The sequence below is a fragment of the Ailuropoda melanoleuca genome, chromosome 6 (genome assembly GCF_002007445.2).
Source record: "Ailuropoda melanoleuca isolate Jingjing chromosome 6, ASM200744v2, whole genome shotgun sequence".
In the NCBI taxonomy this organism is placed as follows: Eukaryota; Metazoa; Chordata; class Mammalia; order Carnivora; family Ursidae; genus Ailuropoda; species Ailuropoda melanoleuca.
Window position 1 is genome coordinate 52,059,103 of NC_048223.1, and position 14,099 is coordinate 52,073,201.

At 47.6% G+C, this 14,099-nt stretch overlaps 1 protein-coding gene across 1 annotated transcript in view; it reads left to right on the plus strand.

Moving 5' to 3' along the window:
- Nucleotides 1-14,099, plus strand: part of LOC109488881 — a 173,726-nt gene that overhangs the window by 46,253 nt on the left and 113,374 nt on the right. The window lies entirely within an intron of this gene.

Below are 14,099 nucleotides of genomic sequence, written 5' to 3' on the forward strand. Positions count from 1 at the left end.
GTTCATCTGTTGATGGCCACTTCAGCCACTTCCATACCGACTATTGTGAGTAATGTTCCAATAAACACAGGGGTGCATATATCTTTTCAAATGAGTGTTTTTATTTTCTTTGGGTAAATATAAAGTGGTGCAAATACTGGGTCACAGGGTAATTTTATTTTTAATTTTTTGAGGAACCTCCATACTCTTTTCCACAGTGGCTGCACTAGCTTGCATTCCCACCGATGGTGCACGAGGACTCCTTTTTCTCCATATCCTTGCTAACACTTGTTATTTCTTGTCTTTTTGAGTCTGACCATTCTGACAGGTGCAAGGCGATAGCTCATTGTGGTTTTGATTTGCATTTCGCTGATGATGAGTGATGTCGAGCATTTTTTCATGTGTCTGTTGGCCATCTGGATGTCTTCTTTGGAGAAATGTCCATTCAGTCCTTCAGGGGATGGTGCTTTGGAAAGCATGCTGGCCTGTAGGTTAGGAAGACGTGGTGCTAGACGAGGCTCTGCCTTTTTCTTCTCTTTGCCTCAGCTTTGTGACAAGGCAGATGCAAGGTTGTCCCGTGAATTCTCTACGTTCTAGAGAACACACCTTGGGGTAGTGTGCAGGGTACCACGTGGAGGCACAGAAACCTTTTGGCTTCAGGAATTCAGGACTGAAGACCTGGAACCAGCACGGTTGTTAAAGAGAGCATCAGGAAGGGAAGGTTTCTAGAGATTTGGAAGTGACTCTCTGAGTGCTTTTGGGGGTATACTCGGTGGAGATGAAGGTAGTGTAGGACGAGAGATTTCTTGGGAAGTGCTATTTGGAGACTATGAGATCTTAGAAGGAGCCAAAAATGTAGGATTAGACGTTGGCTGGGCAAAGTAGGGTAGGGAAAAGAGGGGCCTTGGTGTCAGACACGGGGTGGTTTTGAGTCCCACTTTAAGATTTACCAGCTGTGTGACTAGGGTGGGTGACCAACTCTTCTGGTTTGCACAGGACTTTCCCAGTTTTAGCACTGAAAATCCCATGTCCTGGGAAACTTCCCAGTCCCAAGTAAACTGGGACAGCCTGGGAGGAAAGCTGTAAGTCGCATGTCCTGGGAACTCCTTCAGAGATGGGCAAGTGAGAATGGTTGGTGAATCTACTTGACCAACTTCAGTCTCAGATTCTTTGTCCACAAGGTAGGAACAACAACAATGCCTTCTTCAGAGCGTTGTATGGATGAAATGAGACAGTACGTGTGAAGCACTCAGCAGAAAGATCTGCGCCAAAAGGTTATATACAACAAATATTCGTTGAAAAGGATGAGTTGGGTGAGTCCAGCAGATGACCCAGCTGGATGCAGAGGGGATGGGTAAAATAATCCCGTGTTGCCATGGGCATTTGTAGACAGAGCCTGCTTTGTGTGCAGAGCCTGTGGATTGGAATTCTACCTGTATTTATAAAAGAGGGTTTGCCAAGAAAATTAGTAATGTAAACAAGGGAAACGTTAGCCCATTGAAGAGGGCAAACCTTAGCAACAGCATGTACATTTCAGTACTGCTCGTGCTAATTGTAAGTGAACATGTTCCCTCACTAGAGGATTTCAGAGATTCCCGAAAGACGTGCATCTCTGCTCTCTGACCCACTTGACGCTGTGGCTGTGTGCTCAAATGAAATAAAGCCACATTTTGCTTCAGTATTCATCCATTCATTTATTCACCTGTTCAGCAAATATTTATTTAGTATTTTCCGTGTGTTAGAGCCAGGCTTTATGCAAGTTATGAAGAAATAGGAGAAGCAGTCTGCCTTCTTAGAAAATTTACAATACAATTGTTTTATCATTATGAGTCTTTTCCTTGTTTAAGCTTGAACCATAATTCCTTCTTTCTTATTCTTCCCCACCAGCATCAAGGCCTTCTGATAGGTGTGTATATAATTTCATACTGCCTTTAAAGTCCTAGAATCCAGAAATAGAGAAATCAGAAAATCTCCATTAGGACATCTTGAAGAGATGGGATAGGGACAGGAAAAGTAGATTCAAGGAGCAGCAGAGAAGGTGAGGGAACTGAAAGGAAGGGAAGCAGGGGGAAGGAAGCAGGGGGAGAAGGGAGCAGAGGGGAGGAGGGGGAGGAGGAAGAGGGGGAGGGAGAGCAGGGGAGGAGAGAAGGAGGAAGGGGGAGGGAGAGCAGGGGGGAGAGGAACAGAGGGGAAGGGTGAGCAGGGGGAGAGGAGCAGAGGGGAGGGAGAGCAGGGGGAAAGAAGAAGCAGGGGGGAGGGGAGCACAGGGAGGAGGGGAGCACAGGGGGAAAGGCAGGGGTGGAGAAGGAAGGCCTGGAGTGAAGGGTTCCCAAAGGGGAAGTGGAAAAGCAGCAGGAGGACAAGGAGGGAAAAGAGAAAGGAAGGCAGGCTGCAGGGAGCAGGTGGGGAAGGAAAGCCGCTGAGCCCAGGAGGAGGCTCAGGGGATGGGTTCGCTCCGCTATTCAGCTATAGCTCCCCCCCCCCATTGAATAGCATGCTGAAATTATACACGTGAGGCATTTTTTGTTTTAATCGTGATTTTTTTCTTTAACCACAACTAAGAGGAAACCAGGGTAAAGACCAGAGCAAGGTGATGAGGGTGGGGTCCACAGCCCCCAGGCCGGCTCTGCTCGAGTTCCCCTGGGCCAGGGCTGTGTCTCCTGCTCCAGGGGTCACCAGCTGCAGCCCTGGCTCCAGAGGAAGGAGCAGGACAAGGCCGTCCCCACGGCAGCCAGCCACGGCTCCCTCCTGACAGAGGCCACCCCTTCGGGGAGTAGGCAGCTCCCCTGAGCTTTGCAAGCCACCGCTTCCCCAAACTGCTTCCTCCTCAGAACCGATCTGGCGCAACCCTGCCACCTCCCTTCCTCTCCCTTCACCTGAGGAGGCAGAGCAGGGTCGGGCAAGAGTGCTTGCTCCCCCCCACCCCCCGCCTTCCGCCTCTCCTCGGAGCTCCTTCTCCCTGTCCCTTCTCCTCTACATCCCTGACGCTTGCCTCCAGTAGGAGACTGGGGACAAGACGGCCTAACACACCCTGGGCCTGAGAGTCCAAGGAGGGAGGGTCACGGTAAATCAGCAGTTCACTTCGCCTTGGACCAGGACCGGATGGAAGGGCCTCAGAGCAGAATCATTAGCCAAGAGCTGCGGCCCGAAAGGTTGAAACGTTCCATGATCAGAGCCAAGTGGTCAGTCCCTGGCTGCCTCAGTCAGCAAAACACCAAGGCAGGGTCTGGCCAGCCCAGGATTGGCCACCACTGTGGTGCGTCTTGGCACCCCCACACTGGCTAATCTCTTAGGTTATGGTGTCAAGCGGCAACACCATTGTGGACGGTAAGCCTGAAAGGAAGCCATGCTGTCACATATCGATTTGGGGGATTAAAAAAAAAATATATATGTATATTTTTTTTTTTTTCTGAAGGGTATACACACACACACACACACACACACACACACACACACACATTCCCAATCCATTTGAAAGACGCTAAGCTAGTAAGTACAATTAGTCAGGCAATTCTTTTCTGAACTTGGCTCTGCGGTACCTCTCAGACCCTTGCAGTCCAGGCTTTCACATCCCCGTGCCTCATTTTTGCGGCACATCATGAGACCCCTAGGATGCTTTTAGGTATGACTCAAGGGCCTGGACAGTCCGTCTTCTGATCAAACTCACGTAGATGGCATCGGCCCAGTGTTTCCAGAGGCTCAGGGCAAGCTCGGAGACGATTCCATTCAATTACGCTTGCACATCGTGTACTAGTTTGCAAACACTTTCCCCATGCAGCAGTTCACCGAAGCCTGGAACAGCTCTGCCAGATGCATATGATCACCCCCAATTTGCTGATGAGGAAATGAAGATCCAGAGAGGTGGACTGACTAACCCGAAGACTTAGAGCTAGCAGCAGGTCCAGGTTTCCTGTCTTCAATCATATGCTTTTCCACCAAACCCGTTGCCTGCCAAGGACATGAAAATAATAACTAATATGGACTGAGTTCTTGCTGGTCACCAGACACCACACGAAGTACTCTAACACGCATCATCTCATTTACTTTTTCCAATAGGTACGTGAAGAAGATGATATTATTGTCCCCATTTTACAGATGAGAAAATGAGGGCTTACAGGGTTGAATGCATTGCTCACAGTAGAGTAGGGACCTAAATCCAGCCAGTTTGGTCCCACAGCTGGAGTTCTTTACCCCCCCCATCTCACGTAGCAGGCCAACGGAGGGGTATTTCATTGTCTGACCAGTTTCTTTGTGCCTTTGTTTTAAAGTGTCAGTGCTCTGGGATAGCACAAGCCCTGCTTACTGAGTCCTCTGCAGGCAAACACAATTAAAGTGGTGGCCAGGTCTCTGGGGTTGGGGGGACTGGAGAAGGGGAGGTTCTAGGGGGGCATCGGGCAGCAGGGGGCTGGAACAGAGGTGGGAGAGGGGCTTTCCCATTCCAATATGGCCACGGTGACAAGGATGGAAGGGTGGGATGGTGCCATGCTTGTGCAGGGACACAGGGCCACCGCCGCTCCTTTCCAGCCATATGGGCCCTCGTGGTCCTTTTTATAGCGCCACATATGGCACTTTCTTAATTGAATTTTTCATAATAATTGATCTGACCTGTATCATTCTGTTAGCTTTAGGAAAACAAATTCTGACAGGTTTTGATATTAGAGCTAAAACCTGTTTCCGTCTAGCTGTGGACCCATAAAGCAGACTGAAATCATACTAATGGTGATGTACAATGTGCTTGCTACCGTGAAGTTCTTGTTATTTACATGGAGCAAACCATCCAGAGATAATGTGAGCCTTGAGTCTCCTTGCAGCTTTTACTGATCTTCTCTCATTTACCAAACGGGGGCCAGGGGGAGGGCTGAAAAAAAGCTCCCTAGGTCACCTTGGTGTGCCCCTTCCTGATGCCTGCATGTGTCACACAGCATGTTCCTGGTGCACGTGAATCTCTGGGATAATGGTCCCCAGGGGGGCTGGAAGCTGTTTCCGTTGAAAAGCCTACCGTCTGAGGGGAGGAGGACGCATGCTCCTATTCTCAGGGGTTGCTTTTCAGGCATTTTCCCTGCAACAATCCTGGTGGTGCTTAGAGCCCAGTGGGCTCAATCTGGGCTCCACCTTTAGAGATCCCGTGCTCCCCGCACCTGCTCCTGCCGGGCGATGGCTCTGCAGGGCTGAGGCCCTGTGTCCACTCAGAGCCCATGCCCCTCCCCACACCAGGCGCCTGGAACTTCAATTCCTCTCCAGACACGCAGGTCTCTCCTCTGGGTCTGAGTCCCTGACTCCAGTGCACTCCTGAGCTCTGCGCTCTGAGGGGACATGGAGAGGAGCCACCAGAGCAGGGGGCTGTGGACGAAGCCTGGACCTGTCTCCATGTCTGTGAATAAGGCTCCTCACAGTGTGGGACAGAGCTGGGGCTGGGAGGGGATGGGGTGCAGGCTCGTGCGGGCCCCCCCCTTCTCCTCATGTGTCATGTTCACTGAGAGACTCTGAGAAGTTTGAGATTTGAACTTGGCCTTCCACGTCATTATGAAAATTTATTTGCCAAGGCAGGAGGATAGAACATATTTCCTTCAGCAGTGTGTTAGCTTGACTTATTCCTATTACGTACTTAGGCATATTGCCTGTGGTCCACGGGGCGGGGATCGAGACTGATGAGTTACGCAGGTGGGGGCTGGGAGAGCAGATCAGAGGGCCTCTCCTGGAAAGAGCTCACTAAGGAATGGGGTTGGGGTGGGGAACTTGGGTCTTCCCTTTGCATCTGCAGCCAAGTAACTGAATGTCCTGGCTCAGCTCTTTGAGGGCCCAGGTCCCCATCGGACAAGAGTGAGGCGGTAGGTTAGCAGATTTCAAAGCGTGTTCTAGACCCTGTGCCCTGCCAAACCACCTCTGAAAAATAGGGTTCTGTGGTCAATTTGGGAGACAAATTCTTTCTTTTTTGAGAGTCTTCATGCACACTGGCATAATCAAGCCTTCTAGAAGTCCTAGAGTTTAAAACTAAACCTGATTAATTTTAATTGACGTAGTTTCTACACCGAGCATTTATTGGGTGTTTACTGGGGCCGTGCCGTGCGCTTTATATAGGCGCATTTTATTTAATGATCACACCAGCCCTACAGTATAGGCCTTGTTAGTATCCCATTTTATAGATGTGGAAACCGGGAGTTAGAAAAGCCCAGTAACCTGCCCAGAATCAGGACGGGAGCCTTGTCACCCGACTCTGGAACCTTGGCACCTGACTCCTGGGCTGAAGCCTACACTCATCTTCAAAAGCAGCCTATGATCTCTTTTTTTCTTGTGGGTCATTAAGACACCTTTTCTGTACTTTTCTCTTTTGGTGGTTATTACCACAGGCTCAGTGTGATCTCCTATGTATTTATTAGAAAGAGACGATTTCTGAGGCGCCTGGGTGGCTCGGTCGGTTGGGCAGCCAGCTCTTGATTTCAGCTCAGGTCATGATCTCAGGGTCCTCAGATTGATCCCGCCCCTTGGGCTCTGTGTTCTGTGGGGAGTCTGCTTTTTTCTTTCTCCCTCTTCCTCTGCCCCTCCCCCTGCTCTCTCTCAAATAAATAAATGAATAAATAAATAAATAAAAATCTTCAAAAAAGAGACTATTTCTGTTTCTCATTCTAAACATTCTTCTAAATTAAAAAAAGCTTTAAAAACAATGTCAAATATACAAATGGCCAATAAGCAGATAAAAAGGTGCTCAATGTCATTTGTCATCAGGGAAATGGAAATCAAAATTGTAATATCATTTCATACCCACTAGGATGGCTATAATCCCAAAGCCCCCCAAATAGTAGGCGTTGGCAAGGATGTGAAGGAATGGGAAGGCTCCCACACTGCCGATGGGAATGGGGAGTCATGCAGCCACTTTGGAAAACAGCCTTGCAGCTCCTCAAAAATTAATCATGGAATTACCAGATGACCCAGCAATTCCACTCCCAGGTGTGAGCCGGAAGGATATGCAAATACTATGTCCACACAGCTTGTACATAGATGTTCATAGCAGCAGTCATCTTAATAGCCAAAACTACCCAAATGTCCATCAACTGATGAATGAGGAGCAAACTATGGTATATCCATAGCGCAGGGTATCATTCCGCCTTACAGGGAATGTAGCGCTGCTACGTGCTACAGGAATGATGACCCTCGAAAACATGGTGTTAACTGAAAGAAACCAAACACAGAAGGACAAATATTATATGATTTCATTTACATGAAAGGTCCAGATTAGATGACTCTATAAAAACAGAGAGCAGATTAGTGGTTGCCTAGGGTTGGGGAATATGGGGGTTTTGCGGCTGGCTGACAGCTAAAGGGGTTAGGGCCTTTTTTTGTGTGTGTGCTGATAAGAATGTTCTAGAATTGACAGTGGTGCAATACTAAAAGTTCTGTGAAATACTAAAAACCATTTTTTAACACTTTAAATAAGTGAATTATATTGCAGTAAAGCTGTTACCGCCAGACTCCCCATGATATTAAAGACGTTTCGAGAAAGAGACGATTAGTGTCTTTCACGTTGCATCCACCAGTCTTACGTCGCCTCTGGTCACTGCACTGCATGCAGGTGTGCATGCATTCAGATAGTCACTCAAATACGAGAGCGCGAAGGCTAGTCGCAATTCTGTTTCTTCATTGATTCTTCTACGGATTCATTCATTGCTCGTTCTTTTTTTAAAGCATCCATCCAATGCAGAGCCACTGAGCCCTTCCATATGCCAGGCACTGGCTGGAATTTAGCCATGAGCGGAGTAGGTAAGATCTCAGTTCAAAAGGAGTTCTCAGTCTACTTGGGGCGGTAGAGAAATGCACAGGCATTTGCAGTGCAAGGAAAATGCTGAGACAGGGAGCCTTGTTGCAAGGAAGATCATGAAGCGATCTGGAAGAAGTGATGCTTCAGCTCATTGCTGAAGGGTGAGGTGTTTGGGCAATTTCTAAGGTCTCTAAATACTCAGAGCCAGGGCAGTCAGGGTGTGTGGTGAGTTAAGGTTGGAGGTGCAGGTAAAACCAGACAAAGAAGGGCCCAGTGGTCATTTTAAGGAGACTGTGCTAAAACCCAATGGAAGCCAGTGAAGGCTTTGGAGCAGGGCAATGGTATATTTTCAAATTGTTATAATTGAAATAGCCATAGTTGCTATGGTCCCAATGTTTGTGTCCTCCCCCAAAGTCATATGTTGGAACCCCATGTCTGATACGATGGTATTAGTAGGTGGCATCTCCCAAAGACCAGTGAGTGTGCAGCTTGTATGAAAGGGCCTTAGAGGGGCGCCTGGGTGGCTCAGTCTGCTGAGTGTCTGACTCTTGGTTTCAGCTCAGGTCAGGATCTCAGAGTTGTGAGATCAAGCCCGGTGTGGGGCTCCCCACTCAGCATGGAGTCTGCTGGAGATTCTCTCTCCCTCTCCCTCTGCCCTTCCCACTCATGCTCTCTTTCTCTCTCTCTAAAATAAATAGATAAATCTTAAAAGAGAGAAAGAAAGAAAGAAAGAAAGAAAGAAAGAAAGAAAGAAAGAAAGAAAGAAAGAAGGAAAGGCCTTATAAAAGAAGCTCCAAAGAGATCCCCAGCCCCTTCTACTGTGGGAGGACACAGGCTCCCCAGTCTGGGCTCTTTTGTTATAGCAACCTAAACAGACTAAGACAATACTATTTTAGAGTCTCTAATATTTCATTTAAAGTATTTTTTATATTTTTACATAAGTTTCATACTTGTTGTTGATAATGGCTACCTGTGTCATCAGACTGACACTGTTTTACTAGGGCGCAGACCGATTGTTGGACGTGGATGTTTTTATTTCCAATTTTTGCCCCCACCACCCTTCCCCTTATTTTAGTCCACAAGGCACTGGGTGTCCTCATTTCTCATGCATTAACCCCCCATTCTGCTCTCTATTCTGGTTAGCATTGCAACGAACATTTTATTTGCTTCTTCTACGAGTTATTTCTGGAAATGCCTATCAAAGGGCTCGAGAATCTCGCAGCTCTTACTTGGTTCCACCATTGCGCTTGCTAACCAGGCTGTCAGCTGATATCCATCACCAGCACAAGGTGAGAGGGATCATTTCTTCCTTTTCTCTTTTCCTTTTTTGGTGCGGGGGCCTTCTTTCTCTGCATACCATCTGTCTGCATCTGCGGGCTAACCCACCCAAAGGCTGAACCGGTCATCATATCTCAGGCATGACATATCAAAAAAGTGAGCAAACCATAGAGAATTTGAGACTATTAGTCAGGGATGGAGACCCTGGAGAAGGAAGGTGTCGGGACCACGAGTTAAATAAGATAAAACCGAACTTAAATCACTAGTGTTGTTGATGCAACTTTGCCAAGTTCCCTACTCTATAGTTTTCTGTCAGAATTAATTTTTCTCCCCATGAGATTCATGGTTGCTTAAAAAAATTTTTTCCCAGCTCCCATCCCCCCATTTTGGAGGCTTTTATCCATCAGGAGAATCCAACAGGGAAAGGCACTGGTCTTTTGTATAATAAAAGATTATCTAAATGGAATATGGCATTAATGCCTTCCTCTGAAATACTGTCAAAATAAAGATGACATTTAAAAATCCTTGCTACTACAGCACATAAAAAGAGAATTACCTCTTATTCTGTGGAGCCCTACAATCATATATTTTTATAACAGCAATGGCAGTTAACTTCTGTTGGATTCGGGTTTGTCTTTAGCAGGGAAAGTTGGTTCCAGGAAGGTTCTGGCTGAAAGAGAATGTCCTGGCTAATGTTCTTCATGTAGGATGGGGTCTTACGTAGCATGTTGGCTGAGAAATGGTTTGAGACTCCATGTTGAAACCCCTCGTTTCTTCTTTGAGATCTGGAGGAACATTGAGGCATGGGAGGCTTTCAGGAAATACAAAGTACGCTATCCACAGTAAGGAGACTAGCATCTAGGCTCTACTCTGCCCCTAATTGCTTCCTTCAGGATCTATAAGGTCCTGGGTGAGCAGCCTCATGAGTCTCCTGATACAGTCCACATGGATTTATTGGCAGGAAAGTAACAAGAGGTGGTGTAGTACTTGCATGAGAAAGGAGGGTATACTCTTCCTGCAGGTTGTCTGGACTCTTGGCTCGACATGTGCACAGTGCCTGAGGCCACCCACTCCAGGCTGGCTTGCTCAGGAGGCTGGGGGATTTGGGAGTGGGAACGCTGAAGGAGGGCGTTGACAGTAGGAAGAGCATAGTGTGGCCATCAGGAGGCGAGTCCTGGAATGGCTCATCTTCCCCGTGATTGGGACTTGAGCATTTCATACATCTTCCCCGGCTTTGAGGGAAGCATCCTCAGTCACTGAGTGAGTTAGCTGGTTTCGTGGTACCTTGGAATTTCTTCCGGTTTGGGCAATTTGTGATTCCGTGATTTCTTTCTGAAGAAGTTCCAGCCTCGGCCTCTGTTTCCATATGGAGACTTCATGGCCCTCAGTGGATGGACTCCTCGAATCTCATCCCAAACAACTGTCTGTGGCATTGAGGGGACTCTCCTCTGCTGTTTAGATCACACCTGTGCAGTGTGGTTGTGAGGGCCTATGTCATCATGTTTCGTCAAGCAGAAACTCTCCAGAAGCCGAGGAAGAGTAAGGAAACATTCAAATTTCTTTCAGGTTTCCATATGGAGATACAGACAGGCCAGTGACTCATGGGCTTGGGGACCTGGGGATGATTATGTAGTGGTGGATGACTCTTTTTGTGACATAAATGGCAGCAAATATTAGGTAGCTGGAACCGAGGAAATGTTTCAGGTGGTCCCAGTAGAAGATCCAGGTTCACTATTTTGTTGAAAATAAATTTGTGTCTATTCTTAGCTCAGCAAGAGAGACTCACTTCAATCAGTGTCTCCAGCTGACAAGATTCAGATTTATTTTTATGTGAACATTACCTTTCAGACATCATGTTTAGCATTTAACTCTTGCACTCTGTCTTGATGGACGTACACATGTTATAAACATTGTCATTTTGCAGGAGCAAACAAGCCCTTTCTGATACATGAGCTGGTCACAAAAGTAGTTGCTTAGTGCTTGCTGGTTGTATGATTAGATCGATACAACGAAAACTCTCCTTTCATTCTGTTCTTCGTTGACATTATGATATCCTTCCCCATATGATTAGATTTTATTCAAGTATTAGGAAATGTCTGGAGCTCTTCAACCAGCTTTCTTTCAGGAGGGTGATGGGGGAAGAGGGAGGGGGGAGTGAGGAGGGGTCATTTTGTCCCAGCTAGATCCTTCCCTCTGAAGAGGATTTGGACCTTCAGAGGTGCCTGTGTGGCTCAGTCGATTGAGCGTCCAACTCTTAGCCTCAGCTCAGGTCTTGATCTCAGGGTCCTGGGTTCAAGCCCTGCGTTGGGCTCCAGGCCGGGTGTGGAGCCTACTTAAAAAAAAAATCATTGGACCTTCAAAGAAGAACCAGTACACCTTTGCTTGTTTTTCCTACCCGTTGTTTCCATAAAACCGGCTCACTGGTACTAACCACAAGCTCTAAGATTTAAGGCACGGTGTTGAATTTGTAAACATTCCATCTTGAAGATATTATTCTAGGTTGAAAGAGGTCAGTTCAATGAAGAGCACAACTTCCAAAAATTCTCATGACAGCCACCCACCTGGGTGTGCAATGTGGGAGGAGTCTGTATTCACAGACTGAGCCTTCTCCATGGGCTGGGGTGGCGGGTCACATTAGTCCTTGGCCAGGCTGTAGGTTCTTCCCATCTGTACTCCAGCTAAACCATGCCAGTAGGAGGCTTTGGTAACGTGGTTCATGTACCTGTGGTTTGTGTTTCTGAAGGTGGTTAGCAGTGAGGGGAATCCCTGGGATTTACCAAATATTCTCTCCATGCAGAATACAGTTGCTGATTCAGGGGAATGGGGATTGCATACTGTGATGTGTCAACTTGACTGGGCTAAGGGATGCTCAGATTAGCTGGCAAGCATTATTTCTGGGTATATCTGTGAGGGTGTTTTTGGAAAAGGTTCCTATTTGAATCAGTAGACTGAATAAATAAAGGAGATTGCCCCCACCAATGAGACTGGGCATCATCTCGTTCTTTGAGGATCTGAATAGAGCAAAAAGGTAGAGGAAGGGAGAGGTTGCTCTCTGCTTGAGATGGGACAGCCATCCTCTCCCACCCTGGGACATCAGTGCTCCTGGTTGTCAGGCCTCTGACTTAGTCTGGGACTTACACCATTGGTTCTCCTGGTTCGTAGGTCTTCAAGTTTGGACTAGAGCTAGACCGTTGACATTCCTGGGCCTCTAGATTGCAGAAGGCAGATGGTGGGGCTTCTTAGACTCCATAATCCTATGAGCCAGCTCTCATAATCAATCTCTTTCTATATATCTCTCTATATCCTGTTGATTTTGTTTCTCTGGAAAACACTGACTGATACACATACTAAAGCATCTTCAAATTATGACTACAATATTACTTTCATTAACACACAAGCATTTCTTTTCTGAGCATGAAAATGTGTCAGGTGCTGGGGACACCTCCACACCAAAGATATGGCCCCTTACCTCAAGGCACTCTCTCTCCAGTGGGGGAGATTCATGAGCAAACCCCAAAGTACGATAGCGGAATGGGAGCAGAGAAGGGATCGAGGCAGACCCCCAGGAGGAAGTCAGAGCTGAGCAGCCCTGGGGAACCTGTAAGTGTCATCGAGGGAAAGAGCTGGAACAGGGGATCCGAGCTTAGGGGTAATGCCTGCAGAAGCACCATGAAAAGAACATACTGTGCATAACATGAGGCAGTTCAAGTACAGGTGGTACGTGTGTATTTTGACGTAAGATGGGCTGGGTAAGCGGCGAGAGATGAAGTTGGAGAGGGAAGCAGAGACCCAGTGATGAAGTCTCTGCCTCGTGGACAGTTTGGAAGACTTTGATCTTTATCCTCTGCTGATAACATGGGGAAGCATCTAGAAGGTTTAAGCGTGAGCACAGCACCCACTCAGTAACTCAACAAAGCTCCTGGGAACCCACCATGTTCCAGTGTGGTTTTAGGTGTTGACGTCACAGCAACAAACAAGGCGGCTGGATTCATGGCAGACGTGGTCTGATGGGCATCTTCGAAGGAGCAGCGGTGCTGGGGGAGAGGCTGGGCTTGGGGCCGAATGAGAAATGAGAATCTGGGACTCTGGTTCTCCGACCCGCATCGAGCCTGCCTGGGATGTGTCCCTGATTGTCTCTAGTAGTCCCCAGGGCAGGACAGTAGTTTATCTGAAGTACTTAAAAAAAAATCAGAACACTGGGACCTGGGTAAACACAAACCAGAAAACTGATGAATCAGCTGGCTAGGGCATTTATAGAAATAAAAGTCACAGTTTTTATAGATTAAGTCACTAAAAGCCAGAAACACATGTGCCAAGAGTTTGGGAAGTGATTCCTGGAAACGCCCAAGAGGGCACAAGCGGGTGAAGGTGGGCACGTGTGAGGTGGTAGCACCGTGGGCGATGGGGTCCGATCTCACTGCGGGCTTCTGGGCGACCCACCCCTTAACCATCTCAACGAAGGGGTGAAGATGCTGGGATGTTTATCCACCAGCTCCTCCTCTATCCGTCAGTGGTTAAGGGCTGCTTCCGAGGGCATCAACTTCCAATTTGCCCTGTTTGTAGCTCACCATTTTCCTGTGCCCAGAGTCCCGGGTATTTGTGGGAAGCCGCCGTAAGTGTGTCGGGGTGGATGCTGAGGGATGCGGGTGGGACAGTGGTGGCATCTGCCACAGGAATTCAGAATCGAGAGATTTTTATTCATCCATAGGCACCAGACTCTCTATTTGCAGTAATAAGTATAACACGACAATCCTAAGGATTAGGTTACGTCCGTGGTCTTCAACTGGGGGCGAGTTAGCCCCCCAAGGGGCATCAGCTAGTGTCTGGGATCATTTTTGGTTGTCACAACTGAGAGGGGGACACTATTGGCCTCTAGTAGGTTGGCCAGGGATGCTGCAAAACATTTCTGCCCACAAAAACTATTCAGTGCACAATGTCACCAGTGCAGAGACTGAGAAACCCTGCCCTGAGTTACTGCTATTTCAGAAATAAGAACTCCAAGCTTCAGAGAAGTTGAATCACTTTTTGGGAGGGTGATTAGAAACCCAGTGCATGGCCCAGACAGAATCTGAATCAAGTTTTATCTGCT